The sequence below is a fragment of the Dipodomys merriami genome, unplaced genomic scaffold (genome assembly GCF_024711535.1).
Source record: "Dipodomys merriami isolate MVZ:Mamm:240054 unplaced genomic scaffold, mDipMer1.0.p SCAF_22, whole genome shotgun sequence".
NCBI lineage: Eukaryota > Metazoa > Chordata > Mammalia > Rodentia > Heteromyidae > Dipodomys > Dipodomys merriami.
The window spans coordinates 10849385-10858031 of record NW_027203604.1 but is presented as its reverse complement, the minus strand read 5'-3'; the positions used below and the strand labels follow the sequence as shown (position 1 = coordinate 10858031).

The following is an 8647-nucleotide window of genomic DNA, read 5'->3' as shown; positions in this document are numbered from 1 at the left end:
TGAAAGGTGTTGTCTTTCTTTGTCCTTTTTATTTAGGGAGGGCTTGAATTCACATTTTCTCACACTTGCTTGGCTTTTTCATTCAAGGCTGGCACTTTACCACTTGAGCCATGCCTCCATTTCTAGCTTTTTGCTGGAATTGGAGGTAAGAATCTCTTGGAAGTTTTTCCCCAGGGTGGATTCAAATTGTGATCCTAAGAACTCAGCCTCCTAAGTAGCTAGGATCACAGAGGTAAACCATCAGCCCATGCCAATTTATTTTTTCTGTTAGTATGTAAAATATGTACTATTTCCTAAGCAGATTCCCAGTCTAAACAGAGGATAAATCACAAAATGCAACACATTCACAGGACAGAGCAACCTTACTCTGTGCTTTTCAGTTTAGGATTTGCATAGCACCTACCCATGACTGGATTCCTTCTCCTTGTGATGATGCTGTGCCAGTTCCCAGGTAGTCTTTTCCTCAAATCCAAGTCTGGTTCCCAGCCAAATTCTACAAGATAGAGAATATACCAAAAGTAAAAGCCTGTGATGGCTCAGGCCTCACAAACTGGGCTATGCTGACTCTAAGAGATCAGGACTCTAAAGGAGTCTAGTTAAGTGTGTTGTAAGCTCTATGCCCACTGTCCCTGTATAATCAGGGCAACCTCCTGAGATGCTTCAGACCCCATGGCCTTGACTATGCCAGTGAAGCAGCAACATGTACTTTCCAGTGCTGTTTTGATGGCAGAATGCTTTGCATGGTACAAAACCAGGGCTGGCACCCATGGTCCTATCCTTGTGCTTCTTGTGATATCCAAGGATTCATCTTTGCACCCAGACTCTCATTTCAAAGTGATGTTACACTCAGGGGTTTCCAAAATTGTTGGAGCACAATGCAATTGCTTATGACTACAGAAGACCCAGAATGAGCTGCCCAGTGGATGTGTGTGCTTTAGGAGCAATATATGCATGTGTGTTTCTGCTGGTTCATGTTGCTACTGATGAGCCATGAATTACCATGGCTCTCTGGAACAATTTTGAGACTTTATCATAGCACAGAGGAGTTGGTGTGCAACTTCTGGTACTGTGTTTAGTAAATCACGAGACATTCAACACTTGTCTATAAGATAGGCTTTGTGTTAGACAATTTTACTAAACTGTAGGCTCATGTTAGTGCTCTGAGTTCATTTAAGGTAGATGAAGCCATCTAGGATGTTCCATATTTTAAGTGATATGAGCTTAGGTCTTTTCAACATATGAAGGGGTTCATTGGAAGGGAATCCCTTTGTAAATCCAGTAGTATTTCTGTGTGTGTGTGTATGTATGCAAATGTGTACGTCTATATATCTATGTGAGCATACAGACTACTCTTTCACCCATGTGTGTGCTTGTGTACAAGTGTACGTGAGTTTGTATATGCTGTGTTGTGCAGTTTGTGAGTTTTGCAAAACCACTGAGAAATATAGCTAGGCCAATGCTTACTAACTCAGTGTCCAAAGGAATGTCCTGTTGTCTTTACAGGCCTGCATTGACATAAAATTTGCATTAATGGCACTGCTTAAACTGTACCCATGTCTCAAGAGACACCAACACAGCCTTCAAACTCTGGAGTCTGGCTAATGTGGATCACATTTAAATAAAATACCAAGACAACACTGTTAAGTGAATGAAAGCCAGCCGGGGAAAAGAGGCACCAATTTTTTTTAATCTTTCTTAAAGAAAACACTTATTCCTAAAATATTTATGGATGAGTTTCCTAAATTGCTTTATAATCTACAGAGGAAATTGTCCTTTAAACATTGCCTGTAAAATTAATGTCCTCTAAAAGCCATAATCAATTTTCCCTTCCATCTACTTCATAAGTTTTCCAAGTTGGCATGAGTTATAGACTGTTCCTTTGGCTCTGCTTTCCCCCAAATTACTGTGTAGTTCATCGATGACCTGATACGCAATTCTTTGTGGAACTGGAGACACTGTCTAGAGAAAGTCAGAAAGAAATGTATTTCATCACATTTGTTATCAGTGTAGTGGCTGGGGCTTCCCCAGCACAGGAAGTAGTTTAGAGTAGAAGTAGATTTGTAAGTGCATTTTTTGGAGTATATGTGTATGTGGGGGAAGGAGGGCTTAAACTCAGGCCTTGTGCACTCTCATTTGGCTTTTTCACTTAAGGCTGACACTTTACCATATCTCCATGTTTTGCTTTTTGCTGGTGAATTGAAGATAAGAATCTCACAGACTTTTCTGCCCTGGCTGACTTTAGACTGCGATCTTCAGAGTTCAGCCTTCTGAGTGGCTAGGATTACAGACGTGAGTCACCAGCACATGGCTAGAGGTACTTTTGTAAGTGCATCTCAGTCATCTTGTACCACATACAGGTAGCAGTGTCCCCAGGATTCTGTTTACCTGTATGAAGTCCTGTACCTTAGTACAAAAAGGTGGCCTAACAGCTCCCTTGCAAAGAACAGAGTTAATGGGAGCCCTGGGGGTAGGCAAGATGCAGGACAGGGCTTGAAAGGGCTATGGGCAAGCTGAATGAGGAAGGCTGCTAGGGACCTGCTCCCTTTCCCCTGCAAAGCCCACTGTTAGACCGGTGATTGCCACTAGGACTCCTAGAAATCGAGCTCCTCCACAGTGTAGCAAAAGTCACAGCCTGTTCAGTGCTGCCAGGGGCACCTGAAGCCAAGTGTTGGAAAAACAGATATTGGCCTCCCAACTGGAGGAAGAATCACTGGAGGTGAGATACCACCAACTTACTGGCTTGGGCCACAGGATAGGAGCCAAAGTACTGCCGCACGAGTGAGGATGTCCTTACAAGGAGGTTTGGAGTGGTGATGGCTTGACACACTCACAAGAATTCTAATGTGAACGTGGTTCTGGAGTATGAACTATGCTCTAGCTTTAGAATACAGCAGACCTCAAAGATTTGAACAATGCAAAACAGCTCTTTAATTCCATTACATGTTGAAATGGTAATGTGTGGAATTATGAAGTGAAGTAAATTATACTACTAAAATTGACTTTATATCTACAATCATATGGGTTAAAATGTGGTATATCTGTATGATGGAATGTTATTTGCCTTTAGAAGGGGGTAAATTCTGGTATATGTTACCATGTGGATAACTCTTGATGACTTAGTGCTGTACAGAATAACAGGTCATAAAACGTCCAGTACTGCTAGATGCTAGTGGCTCATGCCTGTAATCCATACCCAGGAGACTGATATTCAGAAGATAGACGTTTGAAACCAGTTCAGGAAAAATAGTCCATGAGACCGTTCCAATTAACCACCAAAAGTTTGAGTAGCCAGGTGCCTGTGGCTCATGCCTATAATCCTAACTACTCAGGAGGCTGAGATCTAAGGATTATGCCTTGAAGTAACCCAGGCAAGAAAGACTGAGACTCTTCAATTAACCACCAGAAAAAGCTGAAAGTGGAACTGTGGCTCAAGCAGTAGAGTACCGGTATTGAACAAAAGAGCTAAAGAACTGAGCCCAGGTGCTGAATTCAAGTTCCAGTATAAGCACACACATACACATGCACACACAAGCCAGGATGGAGGTGTGGCTCAAGTAACAGAGTGTGCCAGCTGAGCAAGCGCACAAGGCCCTAAGTTCAAACCCAGTACCAGAAAATAAATAAATAAAAATTTTAAACGCTACATACTGTATGACTCCACTCACACAAGGTCTCTAGAGTACCCAAGACACTTAGAGTCACACAAGGGAGATAGATGCATAGGACTGTGAAAGGACAAATTAGATTCACAATGCAAATGTGGCAGGCAGGTGTACACCTCACTGCACTGGGGATGCTTGGAGAGAAGACAGTCATCAGCCACCCTTCCTCCTCCATTAACCCCAGTGTGGCACAGCTTAAAGAAGTCTGAGGCCAGAGGAAGAGGCCACCGTCAGCCTGAATGGAGACAGTGGTCATAACAAAATTAGATTTGCTCCTCAGTCATCACTTCCCATATGCCAGATGCACCCTTGTGAGACTTTCACCCCACACCTTCCAAGGTAGTTAATTACAAAAGGAAAATAGTGACTTCCCTAGTTCTTATAATATTTCTTGTGATATCTACTTTGTAGCATTTATATTTCTGCTCCAAGAAATCAAGAAGACACTGCCTTAAGCAAATGATCAAGGTCAACAAAGACAATAATACTGCCCAATCCATCCTTCGCATATCCCATAGGAGCACATAGGAGTACTTCAGTGATTTGCCTGCCTCCACTACTGCTCTTGGTCTAGTTGGAACAAAATATTTGACAAACTCAAATCGAGAGATATTCTATGAAGTAACTGAAGCTCTTTAAGTGCCCAGGCCAAGAAAGACAAGGAAAGACTGGAAAGCTATCACTTCTCAAGACACTGGATTGAATCCTAGGACAGATAAAGAACATGGTAGGTAGGTTAATTCACTTTCCTTTGCTGTACTAAAATACCTGATGCTATATTCTTTTTTAAATTTTTAAATTTTAATTTTTCTTAGCAATTTTTATTTTGATTGATTACATAAATTTCACAGTATTGTGGGATAGTGATACTTAGTTAAAGTCAAAAACACATTCTAACCTTCATGGGGCAAAGTGTCTTTATCGTGGTCTATAAAGTTTATGAGTTCTATGAGCCTTGAAAATACAGTTATTTCTTCCACATCGGGCGATATTCTTTATAAAGAAAAAAACAGTCTACTTATCTCACATTTCGGGCAGTAAGAGCCACTTTAGTTATATGATATCATGATGAATGGCTTCATGGCAAGAGGGTGCTCAAGAGGAAGAAATCCAGAGAGATTCCATCTTCCTGAGTGCTGGGATTGTAAATAGGGACTGCCATGCCCAGCTCAGATTTGTTCTTTGTTTTTTGTTGTTGTTGTTGCTGCTGCTGAGATGGAACCCAGGTCCTTGCATATGTTTAGCAAGTGCTCTACCATTGAGCCATGGATATGGCCTTTGTCATGTTCTTTTACCATAACCTGCTCAAGCATGAAACAGAAGAGCTTCATTAATCCCTTTCAGTGCATAGGACCCCAATGACCTAGCAACCTCCCACTAGGCTCCACTGTTTAAAGATCCTACCCAATCCCTCTGGAAGCCAAGCTTTTAATCCAAGAGCTCTTGGGGAACACATCTAAATCATTCCCAAATCCCAGCCATGGAATAGTAGGGAAATCTGAACCAAGACTATAGTTTCTAGCATTGGGTCAATGTTATTTCTGAATTTTGCCAGATGAAGATAGTGTGGCCACACTGGTTCATTTACACAAACTTTCCTTCAGCCCACAATGACATCAAAGTAAAAGTTGAATGCAAATTAAGCCATCAAGTCAGGTGTGCTCAGGCAAGCACGCTCATCACATTGTCAGACCCTGAATCTTCACTGTCCCTGATTCCCCTGACTCTTCTGATGGGACCCCCTCAATGCCAACCAGAGGTGGGAAGCTTGAAGCTACTTGGAAAGGATTGGGGCTTTTCGGTCGTTGTTAGGTAGATTATAGAGATCCTGCTACTAGACCTCATTAAATGATAAGAGCAATACCTACTCACTGTAACAAGTCAAAGAAAAGCACATATGGTTTAAAGAAACCAGCATGACTCACCCTCCCACAATCCATTCCTACTTAGTAGCAACCACAGACCTTATCAGGCAGCCCCACTAAGAGCTTCTCAATGCTCATCCAAACATAGGCCACGGATTTGTGTGGTTTTCTCTCCTACCTCTACCAAGAAATGGCATCATATCACAAATATTGTTCTGACACTTGTTTTATTTTTCACCTAACAATTCATCGTGGGTATTTCTTAGATATGAAGATTTACAATTCTACTTAACTTTCTATTCCAATATTCTGCAATATAGTTGAGCCAATTACAATCTATTGATAAGTATTCCCCCTATGCCAGTTTGTGGCTACCATAAATAATAACTCTATCATTATCTATTGACACTTTCATTAAATTTTTTTTCTCCATGTCAGAACTTGAGCTCAGAGCCTGATGTTCTCACGTAGCCTTTTTCAATTAAGGCTGCTACTCTACCATTTGAGCCACAGATCCACATCTAGGTTACTTTTATTTTGTGTTTTGTTTTTGTTTTTGTTGTTTGTTAATTTGGGTTAATGGACTTTTCTGCCTGGGATGGCTTCAAAACACATTCTTCAGATCTCAGCTTCCTGAGTAGGATTACAGGCATGAGCCACTGGCACTCAGCTCAAAGGGTTTATTCCATGGTTGTTTGATTTTATGTGCTCAGACAGAATACATGGTAGAGGACACTGTTCACCTGGTGTTGAACTGAAAATAACAGGGTAGAGGACATGATACAGCACCAAGGACACTGACCCGGTGACCCACACTTCCAGCTAGACCCCAGGTCCCAATGTCACCACCACTTCCTAAAATAACACCACCACCTGTGAATCAACCTTCAAGGCACAGGCAGGATCCTGCTGGTAAAGATACAAAGTTTCTTGCTCTTCTTTTTGTGCTGGTCCTGGGGTTTGAACTCAGGGCCTGGGTGCTCTCCCTGAGTTTCTTTTGCTCAAGGCTAGCACTCTACCACTTGAGCCACAGCTCCACTTCAAGCTTTTATTTTTATTTTTCATAGTTTATTGGAGATAAGAGTCTCATGGACTTTCCTGCCCTGGCTGGCTTCAGACCTCAATCCTCAAATTTCAGTCTCCTGAGTAGCTAGGATTACAGGCATGAGCCACAAGTGCCTGGCTCAACTGGTCATTCTTAGTCTCTCTACAATACCCCAGAGCCAGGAGATGAGAATGCTTCTTGGTCCTCCATTGGTGAAATGATCAACAAGGATGAAAGAATCCAGATTGGGGCATAGACAGCTTGATTGATGGTGGACCCCACTGCTGAGCTGCAAACATCAAGGAGACAGTGCTGAGGCTCAGGCCCCTGCTGGGTGCTCAAGAGAGCCTTAGGCTGTGGGACACATGGCTCTGACACTGAGCAAGTTGGGAGCAGACCTTAGGAAGATGGACTCATAGCCTCAGGTCACCAGGGTTAGCTCACAGAACTAGAAGCCTGAGAGGGGAAGAGGCTCAGAGAGGAGCCTGGAGCCTGGAGACCCTACATTTCCAAGACAGTATGAAAGTGGAACTTGCTCACTTTAGAAGCTGAAAGGGGAAACCCAAGTGAGAACCAGATCAGAGAAAGTTAAGAGCAGCCATCAGCACCTCTAGGCACTCATCAGCATGCTGGGTCCTTCAGATGCAGTTATTTTGATACAGTAGGGTATATATAATGACCAGCAAAGAAAAGTTTCAAAGCAAAATAAAAGCTTACTGTTACTGTATTTTATAAAGTTTGCTCCGTGTTATTTGTGTGTGGGGGGAGGGAGGAGGTTGGTACTAGGGCTTGAACCTAGGACCTAGATGTTATCCCTTAGCTTTTTCCACTCAAGGGTGGTGCTCTGCCACTTTGAGCTTTTTGCTGGCTAAGTAGAGATAGACTTTTCTACCCAGACTGGCTTCAAACCTTCATCTTCAGATTTCATCCTTCTGAGTAGCTAAGATGACAGGAGTGAGCCACCTGCACCCAGCACCCAGCTCTCCATGCCATTTCATAAAAGCATCAGTTACACCCTATGCTTATTCTCACTGCTCCTAGGTCCCAGTGAAGTGCCACTGTGTCAGGGACTCCAGTGTCCACAAAGCATCCCTCAACCACTTGCACCCAGCCACCTCTGTGTTTTGCCCTTGGTTCAGGTGAGTCTAAGGAATGGATAGGTCCTATCTGGGTCTGATGGTACCGCAGAAGCAGATGGTACAGAAAGTGAATAGCTATGACACAGAGGTGCCTTATAGGACACAGACATCCAGGGGTCTCTTGTATTCTCCTTCCCACCTAGGTAATCTCATGTCCTATATCCCTAAATTCCTCAAGTGTTCACATCTCCTGTCCTCCAGAGGCCCACCTCCCCTCTGTGACTTGGAGGCCTTGGCTCTGGCTCAGATGGCAACTCAGTGCAGGAAGGAAGGCAACCTGGTCACTTCATCACATGCAAAACTGATCAAAGGTAAACAGAGAGAGGGAAATGTGTGTGCTCCGGTTCCAGGCAAAGGAGCCTTCTTAACCCCATCTAAAATATAGCCAAGAAGAGCGCTTGCCTTGAGCTGAAGAGCTGAGGGACAGCATCCAAGCCCAGAGTTCAGGTCCCACAAACCCAGAGTTCAGGTCCCATGACCGACAAAAAAAAGAAAATAAATAAATAAATATATATGTGTGTATATATATATATATATGTGTGTGTGTGTGTGTGTGTGTGTGTATATATATATATATATATATATATATATATACACATACATACATAGATATATAGCCAAGAGTAGGGCCAAGCTGCCCCCTCCATCTGCATTCCCAAAGCTCACAGAGCTTTGCAATCATCCAAAAGAAAGTTTGGGGGAAGTTGAAGAGTATCAGGTGAACTTAGATGCTGATTTGCTTATCTACACACACACACACACACACACACACACACACACACACACACACACACACACACACACACACACACACACACACACACACACACACACACACACAGAGGAATGAAAGCCAGTAATCTGGGAACATTTTTTTCAGAAACTTCTACAGAACTGCTCACTAGGCAAGAGATGAATCATTCAAGATCAGAAACC

The 8647-nt window shown here is 42.8% G+C and overlaps 1 long non-coding RNA gene across 1 annotated transcript in view; it reads right to left on the bottom strand.

Moving 5' to 3' along the window:
- Positions 1 to 422: 422 nt before the first annotated feature.
- Positions 423 to 8647, bottom strand: part of LOC138834579 (uncharacterized) — a 65269-nt gene continuing 57044 nt past the window's right edge. Inside the window, exon 3 of the long non-coding RNA XR_011374207.1 lies at positions 423 to 493. This is a non-coding gene — a long non-coding RNA (uncharacterized lncRNA). The remainder of the gene's footprint in view (positions 494 to 8647) is intronic.